Below are 25,215 nucleotides of genomic sequence, written 5' to 3'. Positions count from 1 at the left end.
TGATCAGAAATAACTTGACCTGCAAGATGATCTAGGAGTTTCTGGAGGAAAGCATCTCAGACTTTTATAAGAGCACAATGTGGAATAATCAAGTAATAAAGGGCTTCTGTTCAAAAACAAACAATGAGGGAGATGAGGTCAGAACTAGAGGCGCAAAGGCCACGTTATTTACTTTGTGTGGGGTTTATTGCCAAAACATGCTTTGCTCCCCAGATAAAACTTCTACTCATATCAAAAACATGGTATTAATAACCACCGATCTCATGTATCACAGTACTTTCAGCACATGCATTTGCTGTGGAGGTTGCAGGGAACAGAGGTAGATGAGCCCACAGCTTTGTGTCCTACTTCAAAATCCTTCAGAAGCAGCTGCCGCCCTTTCTGTTATACAGCTCAAAGGATATGTTATCTCAACAACTTTTCTCTGACAGTTGAAAAGGAAAGGAATATATATAAAATTAACAAAGTCTGCCTGGCCTGAAGTAAGTTCAAAACATTTCAAAACAATTTGCACTCCCTCCAGATCTCCCCTTCACAGCTGCCCAGCTCTTTAAGACACGCTATTAAAAGTCTGCGTCTTAACATATGTGGATTTCGGAAGAACTTATCCTAAAGTTTTATATTACTTTCTACATGAAATCTAAGGTTATTCTCCCAAGCCTGTATTTAAAACATCTTACCTACTCCTAGGCTCAGCACTGACCATTTTACAAGGAGGAAGGGTGGGGTAAACCCAGCTTTTCATCCCACTCCATGTAGAACTTGTGGAGTTCAGATAAGTGGACAAAACACAGCAGTTTCAAATGTTATGTAAGTGCTCAAAAGCAGTTAAACATCACCAATCCTGTGTAACACAGAACATCACGACAAATAGGAACAGGGCAGCTGTCAACCATATGGTGAAATGGAAGATTCTCGTGATCGCTCAGCCAGCCTCCTGCTGCCAGTTATTCCCTTTCCAAATCTTCACCTTGGCTCTCCAAAGAGGAGCTTCAAGATGAATTCAGTATTTGGTTCAATCTTCAGCTATAAACAAACACTTTAATTGCAAAGTTCTATATTTTACAGCCATCAGTTACTGCAACAAGATTTCAAGGCCCTTTTTCCTGTGGCACCTTATTCACAAGAAAATATCATCTCTCTTCCAGTAATACCACTGACCCAAGAAAACAGAAGTTTTCTACTTTGACTTGCAAGTTCCAGTCCAAAAATGCCTAAAGATTTCCCAGAAGCTTTCAGAAGTAGTCAGCAGTATTCAGCAACATAAGGCTTAATGACTGACAACTTTTTAAATCCTAAAATCTTGCTGCCATTCTTTTCCTGACCTTGCAGGCTTTCACTGCTGAACAGAAAAACTATTCCTCTTCTGTAACAGCTACCTCTACCTATCTTGTTATGAGTTCTCCTGTCAATCTTTACACCCCTTTCCTTTTTTAAAACAGAAGTCAGTAGCTATCGACTCCCAAATCACATGCTGTTCACATTACAGCACCGCAAATTCCTGTTTCATTAAACTGTATTTCAGCAACGTCTGAAACAACCGAGTGTGTTAATACACACACAGCCACATAGAACAAGAACCACAAGTATGCAAGAAATGGATTTTGCAGGAAAACAAGCAAACAAGTCCAGCACCATCAGTACTTCAAAGAAAAGACAACACAGGCTAAGCAAAGGCAGCAACACATTCAAAGCAGCAATAGAGTTTGATCAAACGGATGGCCTTCAGGGTGGAAAGATAGGTCTTTCCGGTGATGTGTTAAGAATCTCGAAGTCAAATATGGCAATGCACTGTTCTCTCCAGGTAGTGCTCAAGGGGAAAGACAACACCCTGGGCAGAAATCAGTTTCCTCAACACAGGCACATAATGGACTTTCTGATACCACTCTCTAGTGAAAGCCTCCACAGAGGGTGGTCAGACACAATTCCCACAGCTGCAGCCAGACAATATATTTGACAGTACCACAAAAGCATTTATTCCCTCCCTCTTTTCTCCTAGCTCAAGACAGTATTTGGTATTAAAATAATAGTTATAGCTTATTCTCAAACTATCGATTCACTGTATTTTGTGTTTTATCTATATATCGTTACCACATATCAAGATGGTTTATAATACTCACATTCTTGTCAGACAAATAACATACTAAGGTGCAAAACTAAATCAGTATAGAGGACCTCACACAAAGCATAGGCAGAGAGAGTAAAGAAAGAGCAAGCAGTTTAAGGTGTCTGTGCTGGGTCCCAGTATTAAATGCTTGTATCATTTTCTCCTGACTTGCTAAAACTGACAAGCAGGAGAAGTGGTGCTGCATCACAGAACATTACATAGATTAATACTTCTACAAGAAAATATAAAACCATGCGCCCAGCATCCACAACATGCTGATTATTCCTCTTTTTTTAAGTAGTCATCTGTGCTGTATAGCTATAAATAACACTTCAGCAGAATCACGAGTGTACACACACATGCATAAGCACTTAATAATCTCAACTTGGGTTTAAGATCACTACTATCTAGGTTTTAAAGAAACAAGCATAACTAACAAGAACAAGGAAACTCAATTTTGTTTCATTTGGCTTTGTATACAGAAGCATTTTCCTCGCAAAAGCTACTGAAGACTTCAAATTCTGAGTAGGAAAAACACTTGCACATACCACAAGAAAAATCTTACTGAATCAAAACATCCTGTATTCAACAGCAGTTAATAGCATGTGTAGAGTGTAAAGCAAGCAAACAGGTTGGGGGAAACACCCCATGATAACCTACACCTCACCAACAACCTGGAACAGCCAAGCAGGGAGAGTAGAACTCAAAGCCTGATTTCTTGTTTTCTACAGAACCAGGAGACCAGCAGAAGAAAATGTCTGATCAATGCATTTAGGAAAATTACAGAGGAAAGGATTCTCTGTGCAACCTGATGAGTTGGCGGTTTTTTTTCCTTTTTAAACAGGAAGCAAACAGACACGACCAAACCTTAAAACTTTACATCCCAAACTTGCACACGGTAGTCATTTCCCACTAGCAAATAGAGCATTTGTAATATGCTGCCATGGCTTCCCTGTGGCTCCTGCACCCCAAGACCAGACCCGGCCAAATGGGCCATTGCTGGCTGAGCTGACAGCTCTGCACATACTGTGCCTCTCCTCAGCTGCAGTCCAAATCTATTTTATAATCTCATGAAGTAAGTGGCCATTTTGCAGGGCTCTGTGTTTTAAAGAGGATAACGACAACTGAATGCACAAGTCCTGAACTCACACCTAAACATCAAATACAGGCAAGGTCACGTAATGATTCCTGCAAACACAGGAAAGGAACCCTTGTATACACAAGACATGCAGCTACCTCCATTACCTGAAATTTTACTTTCATTAAGAAGCCTCTTAGAAATAGACAACTCTGCTTAAATTCTTACTGTATAAGACATTTTGAAATATGTACTAAAATAAATATTTTGGAGAACAAAAAATCAGTTTATCAAACAGTTGTAAAAAACCCCCTTCAAATCCAGTTCAACCTATTTCACTGTCTGGAATTCGGAGTAGATAGCTAAAACAGGCAAAAGGTACCTTCTTTGATTTTCATGTAAGTATATATGTAAGTATAGTAATATATTGAAATACATTTCAAGAACTAAAACATTACAGAATACGCATAGAATACACAGATGGAAGCTTCATGTGTGCAAAGCAGATTGCATCCCATAAACAAGTTTTATGAAATACAGACATTTCATTTTATGTTAGAACCAAAAGTAAGGTGAGACCATAAGATCTGCACATGAGCTTTCACAAAACCCTGGCCTCTTTGAATTCAGTCTGAATTCAAATTTATAAGTTATGATTCAAAGAAACTGTTTATCTAAGTCTTACCAGAATGCTGCCATAAGCAACTACTTCCATGCCGGTTTTAAAAACTTACACAAGTCTTTCCTCACAGATTTTAGTATATTAAAATTTTAGAAATCTGCTGGGGAAAAGAGCTACTGTTCATTCTATAAAATGCAGAAACAATAACACAATTACCTTGTATCAAAACCAGGCTTGTGGAGATGATGCTATTGTTTTCATTCTAAAAAGTTGTTTCATCTTCACCAGAGAAGTACTGTGAAACCACCAAATGCAAAAGGGATTATTTTGTGTCCTGCTGTAGCCTGGACAGATCCACAGAGCATGAAAGAGACTCTTGTTAAGCACAAGCAGGCTCTGTCCTAATGGGTCACAGAAGCAGAAGCTGTGCAAATGCAGTATAATACAAGCTGAACAGACCAGTTGGGTGTTGGGGTAAGAAAAAGAAGAATGATGTCAACAGCTTTATTTTTTTCTCTGCCTGGAGATGAAATGACACTACTGAGTGGCACCAGAAGCTCCCTACAAAAAGGTGAGGAAGTGCTTGAGAGGAGGCATATAACATGAAAGGAGCCTTTCCATATTATTTGAGGGTTGCTCATTGGCAGAAAAAGAGCATGAAGTAGTTCACAAGAGTTACTCTCTTTGCAAATGAAAGAAGCCTGTTAAATATGAAAATAAAACAGAATTTTGTGGGTGCCCAGGGAAGTTGTTAACCAACTGTTACATGTGGAGAGGAAAACACCCTCAATAAAGTATTTGTTGTTGCTGCTATTTTAAAACAGAATGAAAAAGAGCAAGTTCAAGGGTACGTACATGTGCCCCCATACACAAAAAAAGAGGCCTGGCCTGACAGCACTGCAAAATACCCAGCCAACAAATGTTAAAGCCACTGAGTTCAACACAGAGTAGCTAGAGAAAACAGCAGGTTTCTGCTCAGCTTTGAACAATAGGATTTTAGCGTGGACTGTAAATAAAAGGATGTTTACTTCAGAGATTTAGTTTAATTTCTCTGAACAGTGGCAACAGTTTCAACGCTGCTGTGGGCCTGAGCTCTACTGAAAAGCAAGCAGCTACTTCTGTTACTCTCCTAAATCTGATCCTGCACCAAAGGCCAAAACCACCTGTGAAACTAAAGACAATATGCATCTGGCAGAAACCACATACCTTTCCATCAGTGACTCCCAGGAGTGCTACAAAGTTAAGCACAAAGGATTACACAGCTTCTGGCTTAGTCCAACCCAGAACACATGAAATTTAGAAAGCACAGCATTCTAAACTGGTATGTTATATTTTGTGTATTCAGTTCATCTTCCTCCCCGCCCCCCCCCATCAGCCTAAACTGATGCATCTCATCCCTTCAAGCAGAGTGCCTTAGGGAACAGGGCTGGAGCACAAAGAAGCTCTGGGGAAAGGTCTTGGGCAAGAGACTACGGCAGCTCTAGGGGTTCTTCCACTCCACTGCACACAGCAGGGTATGGTGAAGTAACTGGGTCTCCAGACAATATCGTTTATGTAAGTGGTTTCTGACTTCTAATCATGTGTGTGATCTTTTAAGAGTGTGGCCGTGCCATGTAGCATCCTTGAGGGCAGGGGTACAGCCCCATCCTGTGCTGTTCCACTTGGGGAGATATCAAGGGTGTTCAAAGGAGACAGCTCCAGAGAGTGCACGACATGGCTGGCCTTAGACATGGCACAAAACTTCTGATAGACACTTGGGACTGACAGGCTGGGAAGCAGAGATATAGCAGGCAACAGCAAAGTTGCACACATGTTTATTTCCATTTTTTTCCCCTAGTTCTTTGGAATTTTCTCTTTTTAAAAAGCAGAATTTCTAGTACTCAAGTAAAATTTGGCTTTTTTGTTAAAAATCCTTTCAGTCTTCTAGGAACTCAGCACAGGGCAAGGATTAGACATGTCCACCTCAAACCTGTGGAGGACTCCATATCCTGCCCTGGCAATCCAATATGTTCTGGTCTTCAAGGCTTGCTTCTTCCCACAGTCCCCAGTCCAGACTACACAGCTGCCCCCACACCAGCACCACCTGGAGCTGATCACAGGACAGAGCCTTCACCCTCCAGTTGCACAGCAGTCACATGCCACACACTGCCCACACCTCCTCTTGCTATATCCTGCAAGGACAAGACCCATTGATATTGCTACAGGCTCACACATGAGCATTGTAATGCTGTATAATACAGCCTGTTTCCCCAGGAGTTCCCTAGACAACACGCTGGTGACACAAAAAGCTGCTGAAGGGATGTGACTCTTGCATTTGACAGAAGAGGGTCTGAGGAAAATTAGCAACTTGGTACAGAAACAGATGCAGATGCACAACACCAGCAAGACAATAAAATGACAAAACCAAACATTGTCCTGTTTAGAAGTCCTCCCCTTCAGAATAAACAGCCTTCAAGGAATGATCTCCTGACACACGGGGGAAAGTAACATATGTAGAACTATCCTTATCAAGAAGGGTTACCACACCATGATGGTATTTTCAGTCGCCTCACTACACCACAATAAATGCTGTTGAGAAATCAATTACAAAATTTTCCTACAATATTAGAAGAAAGCACTCAGACACGCTGTTACTATTATTATTATTCTCCATTGCTTAATCAGCATTACATGTAACACTTCCTTATACATACCTCTAAAGGAGACAGGAAAAAATAATATTCTATCCAGATTAAGAGTCTATGCATCCTTCCTCTGTGATTAAGAAAATAAAATAAATCACACACGTGTGTGTGCACATGCGCAACCAAGTAACTGACCTGAAAAAATAGTACATTTCTGGTCAATCAAGACTGAAGTCACTCCATTTGAAACTAAACTGCTCTGAGTTTGAGCCAAAATGTGCCTGTGTTAGATGCATTTTCTTTATTAAACTAGAAGCATGTTCTTCTGGCTTTTTAGTGTTCTCTTTTTTCCCAGTCCCCCAAAGTTCTCTAACTCCAATATACTCTGGTAACCCAGGTACAATAAGGACAGCAATAGTAATGCACATCCCTTGTGGAATCGAGTACACAGGAAACTTAGAGAAAATTTGTGGCATTTCATACAAATTAATACCTTGGGTTAAAAATACTATTATTATGATCCAAAACATCAGAACCTGAAAAGATGCAACTGGAAAATGGATGAAATGACATGGCTGTGACACACTATTCTTTGGAAGAAGTAATCTTGTCTCACATCTTACATCCGTGACAGCTCCCAGGAGAAACAGCAACTGATTAACATCAGTTGGCTCTTAGTGGAGTCAAAAACTGTGTTGCACTGCAAAACCTTCACACAAATACATTTGTTCCAGCTCTCTTCATTTTACTTCTTGATTACTAAAAAAATTTTTGGTAAAAGTACACAGATACGTTTGTATCTATTCAGAAGGGCAGTATGAGCATAATTTTCTCTAACACAGTTCTTTAACTAGATTCCACTACTCCCCCTTCCCATGGTACATCAGTCTCCCTGCAGTCACTTCTAAGGGCCCTCAGGCCTAGCATAACGTTGACTTTCCCATTCGTAAGTGCATTATTAGATTCTGCCCCAAAAGCTGATGGTGCCAGCCTTCACCAACCCTTTGCTACATTATAAACGTGCTTGTTTTCTCCCCCTCAGAGAAGATGGAAACATACCAAAAACATCTACAAAACTATCTGGTTATCCTCCAAATCATTCCTTTCCTGCCAAGCGCAGAGCAGCTCAGCAGCAGGTGTGCCAAAACCATTGTTCATGGTGACAGCCACCACAGTCTGCTTCCTTTGCTTCTCTGGCTGTTTGTCATGTTTCTCTGGCCTTAGAAGGGAAACTCTCTAACCTGGAATCAGCCTATTTGGGTTTTTAAGACATCTAAAACTCTTGAGTTTACTGCTGTACCCTGCAGGCATAACTACATTATAAATTAAGAACTTCAGAAAACATACACCCCTGTATGTCCACCACAACACTTCTGTTTGTCAAAGAAAAGCATGAGATTTCTTGAACTGCCAGTTAAAAAAAAAAAAAAGAAAAAAAGCCTAAGGCTTCTCTAACTCCCACCAAGTGCAATGTACTAGAAGAAGGACCTATCCCCTCAGACAGGCAGTATCTGAGAGTGACCTTTTTCTATGAACAAATGAACCCAAAATCTCAGGGGCACTAGAGTAGGCAAGAGGGCACTCCTCTCTCTCCACCCCAGCGTCCCGAGGTGAGCAGTTAACACCTCTGCCCTTAGGCTCACAGGAGCACATTCAGCTCACAAAACCAGCACTTTTGTGGGGATGGAAAGAGGGGAAGAGAGGGGATTACTTTATTCCCTAATGGTTTAGTGATCTGAATCAACTCGTCGAGAAGTTACAGCCAGGGCAATGAGAGGGAGACTTCCTCTTCCAGGTGTGAATCAGCTGAGCCCTGCCACGGTAGACAGTGATCAATCTCTTGGGCAGCCTAAAACATACTGGGATTACACAGAAGTTATTCCTTAAAAAAATATGGAATACATGTGAACAGGCATGTGTTTATTACACTGAATGATGAGCAATGGAAGTGATCTATAGATTATTTTTGCCCTCCCTCTGGTGACAAACTCTAGAAACGGATTTATCATTTTGTGGAATTAAAACCTCTGCTTAGTATCACAAATGTATGAAAATAGTGGGTTTTTTCAAATCTACAAATTTAAACAAAGATGTACTTCGTGCTAAACTGAAGCAGTGAGAAATACAGAATAGTAGTGATAGACTTCCAAAATTCACAGAATAATTACTATTTATTTTGGAAACAAAGACACTTTACAGAAGGCAGAGGATCAGGAAGCCAGCCAAAGCAAGTTGACTTTCAGAAATCAACACATTAAAATAAAGCAGCTCTACATTTATTTAATATCTCATTTAATTATCAACTTTCTAACACAGATTTCAACAAGTAGAGGGAAGCAAAACTACACCTAAATTATCCAAAAAGCAGTCCTGAGAGCTTCTGACTAGGTAAAGTGAACTGCCAACATCCCTTCCAGCTAGGACAAACATTAAGGTGACTAGAGATTCTGACTGGCTTCATCTCCGAATTTATCATGTATACTATTAGAAGCTACAGTATGGTGGACCAGAGGCAGCTTATGGCTTGGAAAGTGCCTTCCACACAGGTAGTGGAACATAAATAAAATGTACACACATGAAACACTATTAGACAACAGGACTAGAATATTGAAAAACAAACTACTGACAAACTGAAGCAATACCCTTTCTTTCCATCTTATAAACAAAGACAATCCACAATGAAAAGCAGTATTTTCTACCTTTCAGTACCTTTCACAGGTGAGAATTGCCATGACAACTTGGATTCAATCAAAAAAACTGTCATGTCACAGCAGTGCTGACACTGAATTAAAACACCAGATTTAAAAAATAGAAATGCCTACCTTCAGAAGCCACCTCCTATTGCATGAACACCACACTGGTACTGCAACAAAATCTGGAGATCAGAGCAGGTTGGGAAAACTCTCAGAGGACTCACTGCTAGAGTAACTCCTCTGAGTAATACTTGCATGGAAAAATTATTTAAGGGAGGAGGAAAGAGCTAGAATAGTGTGGGAGGGGACAACCTGCTGTTTTAAACAATAGGAAGCTGTTAAAACAAAAAAACAAGGGCCTCCCTCAGCACAGGAAAGTCTCATCTGAAAAGTGTTGCCCCCACTGCCACCTACCAGGCAGGCAGCTCTGACAACAGAGATAAGGCCAGAGGCTCGACCCCACTTACCGACAATTCCCTTTGGAAACAAAGCCAGGCAAGAAGTAAGGTTTTCCAAACCTTTTGTAAAAGAGACCAGACTGAGAGCAGAGGAGGGCTGTATATAAAGCCCAATAAAGGGCTGTAAAGGATTACTTCATTTTACAGCAGTAGCCTCTCTGCACAAGGCAAGGCTCCCCTCAATGCAACAAGTGAACTGGCAAGGTTCAGACAAACTGTTTAGTTAAACATGAAGAATGTTTTCTCATAGGAGGGGCTGATAACCAGGAGTGACATGTAGCCGTTGAACAGAAAAAATGTGAAGCTCTCAAAAGATGGCTTCAGTTTTGATCCCTTGGTTTAGAGCCCACGGGTGCAATGTAAATTTAAAAGCAGTTTTTCAAAGAACAATTATTGCAGGACAATTCCTGGAACCATCCCCTGTGGTTCAAAGCTAGTGATACTGATCAAGGAAAAAAGAAATTTGTTCCGAAAAACAGCTTCCTACCCCCAAAACCTCCCATCAGCTCAGTTATTTAAGCTCAGAAGCAGCATTACTTCACAATTATTCCCAGACTGTTTTACAGTACAGCTCCAGGACACTGGTGCCATCTGAGTTCAGCATCAATTTGTTGTTCTAACATGGTCACATTCATAGCACAGACAGGGAGAGTTACTGTATATCCAAGACCAAAATAACTTTAAAGAAAACTTTGGTTATATTACAAAACACAATGCACACCATTGTCTTTCTGTCCTAGCACAATATAATCCTAACAAACAGAATCAGATTGAAATATTAAAAACACTTTAGACCATACAAAGTATTGAAGATACTATCCCCACTGGGATCATTTACCTAATAGAAACAAACAATGCAAAAAGGAAGCAGCTGAAATACAATTAAATCAAGGTTTGTCTTACGAACAATCCAGTCTTGCAGGACAGAAGGGGCCGAGCCAAGTTTCAACTATATCTTTGCATAATGATAGAGTTTTGTTGAGACAAAAATAAGAGTTAGAACAACAAGGGAAAAAATATTGCAAAGGCACAATAAGCAGTGTTTTACCTTATGATGCTTCTAGATACCTTTTAAAATTTAGATTTATGGTGTGCAAATTTCAAATAAATTAACTTTCTGAACTGTGAACAAAAACCAGTACAATGTTCAGTAACCATGCTGGGCTCAAAACCTGCTCCACAGCTGTGTGTGGTTAAAACAGCATGTTACCTCTGTAGCACTCTTTCCTCAAACAGCTTGTTTCAAGGAAGCCAAACCACTTAAAAGCCATTTGCAAGACCAACACAGACCTTTTCCAGGCAAAAGTTAGATACCAATGCTCATTTATCATATAGAAAGAGTGACTGAGTCTTTCAGGTGTCCCACATCTTTACCTCGATCTGCAGATTTCCTTTCAAATATCCACACAAGTCTTACCAAGAGTTAGCAAGTGGTATTATGTCCAGGGCTCAATGACCTGAGGTTGGCAAGCACCCTTGCAGAGAAAATACTAGAAAATTACTTACAGAAGTTCTCTTTAAAGCAAGATTGGTTCTGCTTCTATCACACCTAAAACTTTAATTCATAGAGCAGCAAAGAACAGGTAAGTGTACTACTCCTAAAACAAATCCCTCTGTGTCAGACAGAAAAAAAGATTTCATTCCCCACTACTGACAGTCAAACAGTTCAGAGAGCAAGCAGGGCTCCATGGCCCAAACAGAAGCAAGAGGCATGTCCCCAGCCGAAGCACAACAGCGCTGCTGTGCTTACAAAAGACAGCTTTGCCAAACACACCAGCTAAGCATCTGACTCACTGCCACCAAACTAAGAAAGAATTCAAAGCAATTACCACATTTCTTCACAGAACAGGAAGAAAGAAGTAAGAAACCCTAAAAAACAGTGCTTCGACTCTTCTAACATTTCACCTAAATTAGGACAGTAGAGCAACCCTCAAACAGCTCTGGTCAAGTACTGCAGCCCCTAGGGCTACCACGACCCAACGGCAATGCTAGCAACTATACAGCTATCCACATCACTGCCTCAGACTGAAGTGAGGCAGGAAAACCAGGCAAGATACAGCAACAAGCCCCAAACCTCTTTCCCTTCCTTGCTTTTCTGCTTTGGTTCAGAAATCAACAATCTGAGAAGCAACTGTATTTGCAGACAACCTTATCTATTAGAAGCATATATGCCTACTGCATATATGTTCATGATTGGCAAAATAAAGAGAGACTGTCTAAGAAAATGATAAAAGCGTAAGTTAAAAAAAAAATTGAAGAAACCAAGTGTAGATGACAGAAAACTGCAATAATCATTCTTTCAATAGAGAAAACAGTTCTTTTCCCAATGTCTGCAGAGCCATATGATTTCAGCTTCCTGCTGTCGTTGCAGATCACGTAGCTTCCTACCCAGCAAAGGCTATGCTAGCCCTTCCCTTCACCTTCGAATAATTTTCCACCACAGCACTCCTACACATAGAGCTGTAAATGTCAGCACAGTTAGTGTAATTTAAATACCATAAGTTTGTCTACATGGTGAAGTTTGTCAGGAATAAGTGCTAAGTGGTGAAGATCAAGTTTTTTGACTGCCTTCCTTCAACAAAGCTGGTTGCAGAAGTTCCTGCCCACCTTTCACAGATCACTCATTCCTGTTCGCATCTGATGTTCTGTTCTGCAGATGGTAGCCTGTGTAGGACCACACTACAAATTGCACAATGAAAACAATAACTAGAAAATAAAAGTATAAAGGGGGATATTCTTATAATTTCAGTTATTCAGAATACAGAGCAGTCCTGCAGTAAGCAGTTTTAACTGGCACAACACAGACCAGCAGACTACAAGGGGTACAGGAGCAGAGAAATAGTTACAGCAGCTTCTTCTATGAACTTTGCCACCAAAGCCAAGATACCATGTAGGTGCACTAATTCCTTGCACAGGTAATTTAAATGTATTTACATATATACATTACGTAATAACAGGTTTATGATACAGCTATGTCAACCTGACAGCTGCAACCAGGGCAGATCCTTTCACCATGACGTGACCCTTCTGCTCCCTTTATGCTAACACCGGGCAGCCTGCAAAATGAGCTAGTAAGTTAGCAAAAAACCAACCCTACCAACGGAAATAAAAATTATAGGTTTTTTCATCAGCTAGCTCACTCAGGATTCAGAAAAGCAGGCCTGGTGAGCTACATCTCTTGACAGTGGCCTGAAGTTAAGATTCTCTTACGCAAAGCTGCCCCTCCACCTGCAGATGCCTGTGTGGCAACTGGTAACAGGGACTAAAGGTGTGGTTTCCTTTAACTGTGGGAAACACCAGACTGCGTCAGCGTTTACTTTCCTTAGCCTCATGCTCCCGCTGCTTCCAAGTATTGCGTTGAGCTGTGAGCTGGTTGCATGAGCCACTTCAATCGAGAGAAGACATGCCACACGTCTGAGCAAGGAGAGAGCAGGAGCACCCAGTAGAGAGCCAGCAATCCGCCCAGCCCTTTCCTGAAGCAGCCACAGTGAAACTGCATTAGGTTAACGTCACACCGCACTCCAGGAAAGATTAAGTTCCAAACAACTGCTGAAAATTAAAACCCCTAGTTAATCTTTTCTAGCCTCTTTGTTTTAAGTAAGTGCATTCTTCTAGGACAGTGGTTTTTAATTTACAGTATGCATCCCCTGGACTTTTAACAAGTCTGAAAACAGATGTTTGCCCCCTTCATTGAAAACCTTTGAGGTCAAAAAGTTAATTCTGTGAAGTGGATACAAAGCAGGACCATCAACATTTCTTTTTTGGGGGGTGGGGAGGGCAGAGAAGGCAGGTTAAGGAAGAGAAGCTCATGTTCCCATATCAACAGTACATTTTTCAAGAGCAGGGGGAAAAAAAAAATCTAACAACAGTCTAACAAACTTTAGGGCAATGTGTTTAAACACATTAGGCAAACATATATGCTGTACCCAGCTGACCTTCTACACAGGTCAAGACAAGTCTTTAAATACTGGGGGGGAAGGCACAGCAGAATCTTGACTTTGTCAACACAGCCTTAAAGTCAAATGGACCCATACAATAAAAACTGATAAAAATCAGTACTGCCTTCTCCCTTACTATCCGAGCTATTCTTTTATTATAAAATCAGGTTACCTAGAGCTATTCAAGTAGCTTGTAAATTTTAAGATGAACAAAAAGAGGGTTTTTGCCATTTCTCAGTATTTGATTACCCAAACATACTGTTATTTTGGCAGTTATCAACAAGGAATCAGAAATACTTTACAAGACTACTCAGAGATTGGCTAATATGAGACCAGAGTTTTTATGCCTGTCCATTTCCTTCAGCATCCCAAATTCCCATTCTCATCCTTGCACAACCATTTCCAATATGGCAACACAAGCATCCACAAGGCCACAGAGACAACCTGATCAGGGTAAACAGTGAGCAGGTGGAAAGACAGGGCAGGGTAGTTTGAAGTCAGACCTCTTCCTCAATATTCCTTACATAGCCCCACAAGTATTTTTTGTGTGGAGTGGCTCAGGGTGGAAGTACCAGTTAAATTATTTGAGAAGCTGTGGCCTGTGGTCTTAACTAAAATCTAAACAAGTTTTAAAAATAAGCTTGGGGCAGTGAAGTAGAAAGAATTCCTTAGTATATAGAGTCCAGTCCTCAGCTATCAAAAGCTCTATCACCGTAATACCATTTCCAAACCTTATGGTTTGATCAACGAATCTGGCCCATTTACAATTCTTGGAGTAAAAACAGTCTGTATACACACTCAGTATTTTCCACTCAAATGAAAAAAGCTGTCTTTTCTTATGTGCATGTAATACAAGGCAGAGCACTCCTCACTGAAACCAGTCTTCCTTCTGGCAGAGGACTCAAAAAACAGAAATACTGGGAGAAAAACAAATCATTAGCAACCTGAGCACATCATTATCAATATATCCTGCTAGCAGTTTAACTTTTTACATCTAGGAACTCTAACCCAGCGCTCTGAACTAGTTTTACCTGTTGCACAGGGAGGTCTGGGAGTCTACAAAACAGTCAGGGTTTAAAGGTTACCAAACACAAGCACAAATCAAAATATCACTCTTTATCAGAGAGGTACCCCCACCAATACCACAAATAACTGCATTACTTGTTGCTACTACACTCCTAAAACCAAAACAAAACCAGCCAAGAAAAGCAATTCTATTGCACAGTTATTTCCAGTGACTGAGAAAGAGTACACTGCATTTAACCCATGCTGCTTTTTGTGACTTCCACCTCAGTACGTGGACCAAAGCCAAAAGAATGTTTTATAAATATCCTATCAAAAAGATGGTAAAGGTCTTCTTGACTACAAGACACCAGGATATAGATGCCTGTTAATCAAACAAACAAAGCACTAAGTTAAATTTCTTGGTCAAATCACGATCACATTCTTTCAATGAGTGTGATGTCATGCCATGACCAAAGCCACAACAAGTCTGTCACCTGTACAGGTGAGACAGACACACACACGCACTGTTTTTATGCCCTAAAAGGCACAGGACAGAATTTGCTTCCCTGTAAGAAAAGGAATCTCCTGTGGTTTAAATATGACCTTGAGACATGCAGGAATTAATGTACAGTTTGACTAAGTCTGGAATCAGAAGATAACTTTTCCTATATAAAGCATGCACATGGCATTAGACCAGCATTGCTGGAGTGATAAATCCATCTACTTTTCCCAGCGTCATCAAGAACGTACGTAATTTTGTGACCCTAAATTATGGCACCCAACCTGTAAATCTTGCTACATCACAATCTTAGCAATGCTGTGGTCCTTGACAAAAGGCTTGCAAGAAAGTCTTGAGAAAGAATATTATGCAAGACTGCTTCATTTGCCTGCATCAAATAAAACCAAAGCTTTTCAGGCTCCCATCTGACATAAAAAAGATGACAGGTTGGAGGTGGAACATTCACTTTGCAAACTAACTTACATCAACATGAAACCAAAATGAAGTAAGTCCACAATAAAGTTCTCCCTACCTATATTAATTTTTCCCCTTTGATAATCTAATTCCTCAGTTTTATTGGTATACTTTTCTATCAATTTAACAACAGAAAAAACAAGATCACAAAGCCACAGTTATAGAAAATGTAGTGAGACTCATAAAATTTTATCTTACACCATTTTAAGTTTCCTGCACAAATTATTCTCCCATTGTGTCTTATTTTTAGTGTTTGTCCTGTGACTGAACCTTGGTAGACTGGCATGCAGCCAGGATATATAGCATAGAATTCCCAAGAGCATTTAAATCCATACCACAATATTGAAGAGCTGAAAACGTAAGTCAATGACACAGGTGATTTCAGGAATCACCCCAATCACTTGGGGGGGGGGGGGGAATAAATCAGTATCTTAAAACAAATTTTAATTTCTAATTCATTCAAGTATTCCTCTACGAAAATCTGCCATTAGAAAGAAGAGAGGAAGTAACGGCATTTCTTAAGTTATCCTTCCACCTTGAAATGTTTTCTAATCATTTCATTAGAACAGCCACTATTTCTTAAAATTGGATGCACCTACAAAAGGTGTTGCAGTTGCTTAAAATGCAGGGACTTTTTCAATAGTGTATACATTCACACATTATGAGAGTTATTGTTTGTTTCACAGCCAGTGAAATGAAACTGGCTTAAGATTCTAAAATACCAACAAGGAGGGTAAGAAACAGCTGACGACTTCCAGAGGAAACAAAGAGCCACTTGACAAAAATCTGTGGAAAGTCACATCCGCAACACTAATAGGTACTGTAATGAAAAAATATACTTAGCAGTTAAAGAGATTTTCAAGTAGAAAAGTAACTGACCAGATTTCACCCTGTAGCCTAATCCTACTATGTCCTGGATTACTTGTTCACCTTAGCTTGGCATCCTAAAGCTACATCACCCCCTTGGACTACAAATCTGCTTCTGATGGAACACCAGTACTCGCTGCATAAGTATGCAGAAAAATAGTACTAATTAAACACTATGGTAATGTGACATTCACTCATAGGTTCCTCCCTCCCAGATGAGGCACACACAAAGCACAAGTATACATTAATGTAACTAAAGAGTCCATTGGTTTTAAACCAATTAACATACTTCCCCCGCTTTAAAAAGCTCACAATGTAAACCAACTGAGATGATGCATAGTCCAGGACCAAGGCTGTTGTGGCCCATGTCTCCATGAAGGATGTCCACTACAAAAAGCAATACATAATACCAAGTAGGGTATGAACATCAGCAGCTAAATTTAGAAAGTAAAACCAGCATTCATTGCATACTGATTAGATCGAAACACCATCATACCAATAGATAAAAGAAACCTGCAGAAAGATGGATTAATAGGTGTGCATTCAAGACTAAGAACAGCACATAACATATGACCATACATTAAAATATTTTTCTTTATTTTAATGAGTTACTTCACAATCCTGCTCTGTAGATTTAGATGCTAAATCTGCTTTGAAATCTAACGCAGAAATTAGATGTGGTAGAGATGGGACTTTCCAATTCAAGACTTCAAAGGAAGTCTTAGCCTACATTTTTAGCATAAGAATACCAAAGAGACCTTCCTCCAGTCAAGAGTCAAGCCTGATAAAGCCTTGCTTTACTTTGTCACATCTTTTTGCTACCCAGAAAAAGACAGCAGCCCTCCTGCCAACGCTACCTTCATGTGATAATTCCCTTGAGCAAGGAAATTTTTTTTCCATTATTTATTTCTGCTCATTTTTACTTACCTGGTGAAAAGTGAGCCTACTAGGCCAGAAATTAGAACTATTAATATAAAAATCCATTTATTATGGATAGTAAATGAATGTTCAATGAAAGGTTTCAATGATTCCTCTACCCTTGTTTAAAAAAAAAAAAAAAACAAAACAAAACCAAAACCAACCAGAGAACCTCCAAACCAAACAAGCAAAATCCACAACCAAAGCCATAATCAATACTTCACCTTTCTTCATTGGAACTAGCAAATGCAATTTCTGTGCGTGTGAAGATTTAAGTTGGGTAAATTCCACATGGGCTTGCACCTTCCCACCTAACTGGCAAAGGGCATGGTCATTACTCTTCTCCGTAGAGGTGGGCTATAATCTTCCCATTAGCAAGGGAGGTAGAGCAGCTGTAAGACACCTCCTGTAGTCCAAACTCTGCTGTTTTGAACTGACTTGATTTAAACAAGTATCATGAGTTGAATTTAACATAGCACCTTCTACCAAGGACAGGAGGTACACAGCATAATTTATCACTGCGAGAAATATTAAATGAGCACCAGATACTTTCTATCTCAGCAACAGTTTAAACACGTAAATACAAATGAAGTGTACACCATTACATATGTCTATCCAACAAAAAGCTAAAAACCATGATTGCAACTAATTAAACACCCTGCGCACAGCACATTTTTGCAGCCTAGTTCGCTGAAGGAGAAAGCCTTTCATCCGGTGATACAGCAGCCAGCACAACACAAAATAAACCGACACCTGCTGCAGCGGACCCGCACTGAGAAGCCTCCCCGCCGCCTCCCGGCACCAGGATCCAGGTGCCTTTAGCACGCCCTGCCCACCCGCCGCTCCCTCATGACCGCGCTCCCACCAGCACCCTTCGACGCGCTCCCGCAGCGGCGGGGTCCCGGCACACTCACCCGCCGGCCGGGCCCGCTCGGGGAGCGCCGCCGCCCCACACACGTGCACAGCCGCCGCTGCCCGGTCCCGCAGCGCGGGCAGCGCGGGAGCGGGAGCCGCCGCCAGGGCCACGCCTCCGGCACCATGACGTCACCGCTCCGGCCGCGCACCTGATCCCCGGGCAGGTCGGGCCTTAAAGGGGCAGCGGCGGGGCCGGGGCGGCCAGGCCGCGCCTCCGCAGCCAGCGTGGGGAACGGGCGGTAGAGAAGATGGCCGCGCACGGGCAACAGGCAGAGCCCGTCAGCTTCCCCCAGGGCGGAGGGCGCAGCTGGCGGAGGGCGCAGCTGGCGGAGGGCGCAGCTGGCGGAGGGCGCAGCTGGCGGAGGGCGCAGCTGGCGGAGGGCGCAGCTGGCGGAGGGCGCAGCTGGCGGAGGGCGCAGCTGGCGGAGGGCCTGAACACCTCTCCCCCTCCCGCAGGGAACTCGAGGAGACTCTCCAGCCGCGCTCTGCCCTCGGCGCCAGGGACTCTCGCTCCCGCGCTGCCGGACGCGGGCTGCCCTCCTCCCCGGAAAAAGTTCTCTCCGGGGTGCTGCTTATGTCAATAATTTGGGTAAGCACACCACTCTCCTGTATTTTAGCAGCATACTTCAAATCTTCTCGCCTTCTTTCTGCAGCTCTTTCTAAGAAGCATCTGTGGCCACGGCAGGATGTACTTCGCCAACACACTTGCCATCCATGAATACAAACGGCAGCACCTGAAGACCCCAGCTTTCCCCTTTCACCCCAAAACCGCAGTGCCAGTTTGCCCATTAGCGAAGGGAGGCTTGCCCTTTCTCAGGGGCACATACCGAACTAACTACTGTTAGATACTGTATTTCTGCCAGAAGAACCAGCCAACTTGACATGGCACAAAACTGATAACAGTTTAGTTTGTACCATCCACGCCTGGCAAACAAGACACACTCAAAATGCAACTGGGACAAATCAAACCATTATCACTATCCTCCTCCCTAATCAAAACCAATTGTCCTCTTACCCTGCTCAGTGATCCTCTCTACTGAGGAAATATGCTGGAGGACAAGAGACCTTTAAATCAGTGTCTGCATCACTTCCACTCAGCTGGGCAAGTAACATTAAATGTGGAACAGAGAATAATTAAATGGAAGATACAAACACATCAGCCTCACTTAAACCTTGAGGAGGTCCTGGGAATTCTCAAGCTGCAGCCATGCAGGCACTTTTTTATATCTTTCACTACTGTTAGCATAAAGCCACCAGTCTAGACCAACTACCAGGATCACAAGATGATTGAATTTCCAATCATTTGAGAAACAAAGAGAGGGGTTAGTAAAACTGCCACCTTAGACCTCTGCAGGGCAAACTTTGACCTGTTCAAAAGACTGATTAATAAAATCTCTTGGGAGGCTGCCCTGAAGGATATGGGAGTCCAGGAAGGCTGGACATACTTCAAGAGAAAAGTCTTAAAGGCACAGGAGCAGGCTGCTCCCATGTGATGAAAAGCAAGCAGGCAGGGAAGGAGACTGCCCTGGCTAAACAGGGATCTTTGGCTGGATCTCAAGAACAAAAGGAGAATCTATTACCTTTGGAAGAGGGGCCAGGTCTCTCATGAAGACTATAAGGATGTAGTGGAGTTATGCAGGGAGAACATTAGGAGAGCCAAGACACAGCTAGAGCTCAACTTGGCTACAGCTGTTAAGGATAACAAAAAATGTTTCTATAAATTCATTAATAGCGAAAGGAGGATTAGGGAAAATCTCCCTCCTTCGTTGGATGCAGAGGGAAACATGGTAACTAAGGATGCAGAAAAGGCTGAGGTGCTCAACCCCTACTTTGCCTCAGTCTTTAGCAGTGGAACTGGCTGTTCCCTGGACACCAGCCTCATGAGCTGGGAGATGGGGAGGGGAAGCAGCTCGAGGACACCACAGTTGAGGAGGTGGTCAGAGACCTGCTACACCGCTTGGATGCACACAGGTCTGTGAGACTGGATGGGTTACACCCAAGGGTGATGAGGGAGTTGGCAGATGTGCTCGCCAAGCCACTGTCCATGATTTACCTGAAATCATGGCTAACTGGGGAGGTCCCATTGGACTGGAGGGTGGCAAATGTGACACCCATCTACAAGAGAGGCAGAAAGGACGATCCAGGAAACTCTAGACCTGTCAGTCTGACCTCGGTACCAGGGAAGGTCATGGAGCAGGTCATTTCGGCTGCCATTACGAGTCATATAATGGACAACTAGGGAATCAGGCCTAGTCAGCATGGGTTTATGAAAGGCAGGTCCTGCCTAACAAACATGATCTCCTTCTACAACAGGGCAGCCTGCTTACCGGATGAGGAAAAGGCTGTGGATGTTGTCTACCTTGACTTTAGTAAGGCCTTTGACACCGTTTCCCACAGCATTCTCCTGGTGAAACTGACTGCTCAAGGCTTGGATGGGCACACGCTTTGCTGGGTAAAAAACTGGCTGGATGGCCGGGCCCAAAGAGTTGTGGTGAACAGAGTTAAATCTGGTTGGCGGCTGGTCACGAGTGGTGTCCCCCAGGGCTCAATTTTGGGGCCACTCTTGTTTAGTGTCTTTATTGACGATCTAGATGAGGGGACCGAGTGTACCCTCAGTCAGTTTGCAGATGACACCAAGTTGGGTGGGAGTGTTGATCTGCTTGAGGGTAGGGAGGCTCTGCAGAGAGACCTGGGCAGGCTGGAGCCATGGGCTGAGGCCAACTGGAGGAGTTTCCATAAGGCCAAATGCCAGGGGCTGCCCTTGGGCCACAACAACCCCCAGCAGCGCTACAGGCTTGGGGAGGAGTGGCTGGAGAGCTGCCAATCAGAGATGGACCTGGGGGTGTTGATTGACAGCCGGCTGAACAGGAGCCAGCAGTGTGCCCAGGTGGCCAAGGCGGCCAATGGCATCCTGGCTTGTGTCAGCAATAGCGTGGCCAGCAGGGACAGGGAAGGGATCTTACCCCTGTACTCTGCACTGGTGAGGCCGCACCTTGATGACTGTGTTCAGTTTTGGGCCCCTCACTACAAAAACGACATTGAATGACTCGAGCGTGTCCAGAGAAGGGCAACGAAGCTGGTGCAGGGTCTGGAGCACAGGTCCTACGAGGAGCACCTGAGGGAACTGGGGGGGTTTAGTCTGGAGAAGAGGAGGCTGAGGGGAGACCTCATCGCCCTCTACAGCTACCTGAAAGGAGGCTGCAGAGAGCTGGGGATGAGTCTCTTTAACCAAGTAACAAGCAACGGGACAAGAGGTAACATCCTCAAATTGCACCAGGGAAGGTTTAGACTGGATATTAGGAAGCATTTCTTTACAGAATGGGTTGTTAGGCATTGGAATGGGCTGCCCAGGGACGTGGTGGAGTCCCCATCCCTGGAGGTGTTTAAGAGTGGGGTCAACATAGTGCTGAGGGATATGGTATAGTTGGGAACTGTCAGTGTTAGGTTAATGGTTGGACTGGATGATCTTCAAGGTCTTTTCCAACCTAAACAATTCTGTGATCACCATGTCCTCCAACTTTCAGGGCAACTTCATGCAAATCAATTAATCTCTGTCTATTCCAATTCCTCATCTGTAAAACATCAACAAATTATATTTACTTTCCCAATTCTCACCTATGTTTCAGTGATAGTTCGCTCTTTCAGATACCAAAGATGAAATCATAATACAGGAAAGTGTCATTCATTGTCCAACTAATCTCATAAAGGTTTTACTTAACCTTCTACAGATATTTCCAAACAACTATTTGATCCTGCAAAATTCCCCCTTTTTAGTTGTTTCTATGTATAGGTTCCACTGTCAATTATACCAGTGCTCACCAAAACCAGTGTTGGCCTTTGGAAGTGCAGCATTCAGAATAGAAGATGAGAGACAGCATTCTGGTTTGTGTATAAGAACAGGCCGAGTTATGCTTTAACACAATATATTAAAGCCTCTACACAAAATTTTGTTTCTTGATTTGGTAGTAAGGAAGATAACCATTGAAGATACATTTAGTAAAATACCTGAATTACATTCAATTCCTATTTTCCCCTGACTTTTTAGGTATATGTCTAAAAATACTTTCTTCGTGTTTAGACCCTTTTTTATTTCCTCATTTTCTGAGTATTTCCAAAAATCTGTTTCTCCTTTAATGGGGTTATTTACCTCAAGTAACTATACTAAATAATCAGGACTATCTTCCAGAAAATGGTGAATGTGATATAGCATGTTTTCTAAAACAAAATTTCAAATTCATACTAATCTCCAACTGCACATGGACAGAAGTTAAAAAAAGATTTTAGAGTAACCTGAATTAAATTGATATTGATGCTAAGCACCAATACTAAACAGTTTTAGAACTAGGGGATGTCATCCTCTCAGCTCTCTAGGCTATTACTCAAACATTAAAAGATAAAGTTTCTTCTTCATCTTTCAATCTAAGCTGAAAAACAGCATGGAACAATCAAAACAGTCATATCTACATTATAATTAAAAAACCTCACTTATTGTCAAAAGCTAGGTTGTCAGTTCATTAGTGCTAGTTTCAGCTGAACATCTCATTTTGCTAAAATTTTAGTGACAAACAAGCAGTGAGATTTTAAAGTATATTTAGAACAGATTATCTTAATTATTTACAGTATTAAATATGGAATTTAAATACACTCAAATACACTTTTCCCTCAATAAAAATAATTTTAATCACTTTAAAATCTCACATTAAAAAAAAAAAAAATCCCTCAGTTGAGTGTTATCCATCCTTTTGGCGCCCTTTTGATCACTCAGTAGCTTCCACCCTTACAGAGGTGGCTATGAAACTTCAGCTGGAGCCTGGAAGTCAGCGCTTCATAGCTGACAGATTGACTATTGACTGTTTGCAGGACTACTGCTTATACAGACTACTGTGTTACCTTCTTCTTGCCTTCCCCCCAAACCAACTATTAAATTAAACCAACATATTTACATGTATTACCATCCAACATAGCTATCCACTGACAATATTGAATATTCAAGACTTAATAATTAAAATTACAGCACAGTTCTGTTTTGCACAGTAAGATCACAATAAAATCACTTCTAAACTTATTCCATGCAAAAACCACTGGATTTTTTTTTCCAAATTTCAGTAGCCTAAATAAATTCAGTGTAATTTAAGAGCACTTAGCTACTAAGTTTAATAAGACAAACTTGATTTACTTCTATTGCAAGGAGACAGTTCAAACTCCACTTTATAGTGAAAATGGGTGTATCCATCTCATAGTCCATGTTTAGGCAGATAAAAAAACCATGCATTGAAATACTGCTGTAGAATAACAAAGTAGTACCATTTAGCACAGTGGTCTGTGCTCAAAAAATCAGAACGGACTAAAAGGACTGACTTGTTAGCCTTCATTTTTCAAATCAGTCACCTATGATATTTTCAAACAACAATGACCTTACAGTAAAGATGAGCCACATCCCATTTTGGAAGTGCATCAGCACGCAGTGCTGTGTTAAGCATGGACCTTCCCCCACTTCCTTCAGAACTCAAACCTACTCATGCAAACTTTAGACTTTGAGATTCCACTAAATTGCAAGTTTGGATTGTAATTCTGCTAACAGAGTCTTCATAACCCCACACTTAAACTTATGCATATAAATAAAGCTTCTATTACGTATCTTAATGTTTCAATTCTACAAACAGACAAATACTAGGTACTTTAAAGGACATACAACAAACTAATCCAGCATTCTGCAGTGAGAAGCATCCTTCCTTTACGGAATAAAGCAAGGCAAAAGTAACTTTTGTTGGTCAAGAGTTAATTAATTATTATCTTCATTAAGTTAAGCATAGGAAGTGCAACATGATGCACCATAAACAATAAGACAGGTGGTCTGTGTTTCCTCAGTAGATTTTCACCGGCAGTTAAGCAAGGTAGAAGTCCAATTCCATGAAAAACTAAATTATTTAAAGCATCCACATTCTGGCTCTTTAAGGAAAAAAAAAAAAAAAAAAAAAAAGCACCATGAGTTTTCTGATCTACTTACGGCTTTCAAACACAATACATAAGATACAACCTGGAACCATCTGTTGACCAACAGCACTCTGCTGCTCTAGATTTCATTACTACCCTGCCATGCAGGGGAAAAGCAGCTCTGCTGCCCCAACCTGGAGGGCTGGCATGAGCTCAGCACTCCCAAACCCGAGGCGTTCTCAACTACATCATTTGAATTGCACCACATGCTGTTTTCCCCTTGTAAACCCAGAAGCATCAGTACCGCTTAGAGCTGGTTGATGAGGTTGCAACATCTAGCAACTTCTATACTATGGTACGTCTTTATTATACATTCCTCCCACATAGTAGTCTCATCCTTCCAATTCCAGTGGTACATGCTACTGGCATTCTCAGAGACTACGCATTTTTGGCATGATTTTGAAAGATTATTTTATCACTGAGTATTCATCGGCAGTAAACTGTGTTACTTTGCATTCCACTACAGTAAAGTTCTCCCTATTTATTCCAAATATCTGTATCACCTGCTAGATGCACACAGCTAACTCTAAATTTTTGATTTAAAAGCAAGAATTTCTGGCTCTGATGGTTTAAAATAATATAATTTAAACATAACCAGAACCTGAACATGCACAAACCTCTGAGTTCTCCCACATGTAATTGTCTGGAAACTTGAAAGGTAATGATCAACATTTAAACAATTAATGTCAGCAATAACTTCCCTTGCAGATAATATGAACATGACTATCCAGCTAGTAAAGAAAGGAATGTGATGAATGAAAAACATTAGAATTTAGAGCATTTAGCCCAAATTCACTGTGGGATGGAGAAGCAGAATTCTAGGATAAGAGCAACCAGTGATCTAGCAGAAGAGTTCAAATCATCCCCTCATATTCAAAAGAATAACAAACATCTCTTTCAAACCACCCTGATTCTTTTCTGTGCAAAAAACCCCTCCGCGTCTTAAAAGCTCCAGAATGTTTCCCCCTGCAGGATGCTGGAGTCCTAAAGTTTTCACATCAGACATCTGCCCTGCATTTAAAG

The 25,215-nt window shown here is 41.6% G+C and overlaps 1 protein-coding gene across 7 annotated transcripts in view; it reads right to left on the bottom strand.

The window, feature by feature from the left end:
- The window catches only part of USP54 (ubiquitin specific peptidase 54), a 110,982-nt gene that overhangs the window by 64,331 nt on the left and 21,436 nt on the right, over positions 1-25,215 (bottom strand). Inside the window, exon 1 of one of the 7 annotated variants that reach the window (XM_074907261.1) lies at positions 18,198-18,304. The exons of 5 other annotated variants lie outside the window; for them this stretch is intronic. The gene's annotated coding sequence lies outside the window, so the exon portion shown is untranslated. Of the gene's footprint in view, positions 1-4,023; positions 4,131-18,197; positions 18,305-25,215 lie in introns of those variants that run through there. One more of the 7 variants, XM_074907262.1, reaches the window with a different exon arrangement.

Source organism: Athene noctua, chromosome 5 (genome assembly GCF_965140245.1).
Source record: "Athene noctua chromosome 5, bAthNoc1.hap1.1, whole genome shotgun sequence".
Taxonomy (NCBI): Eukaryota; Metazoa; Chordata; class Aves; order Strigiformes; family Strigidae; genus Athene; species Athene noctua.
The sequence above is the reverse complement of the archived record's forward strand: the minus strand, read 5'-3'. Positions and strand labels throughout refer to the sequence as shown.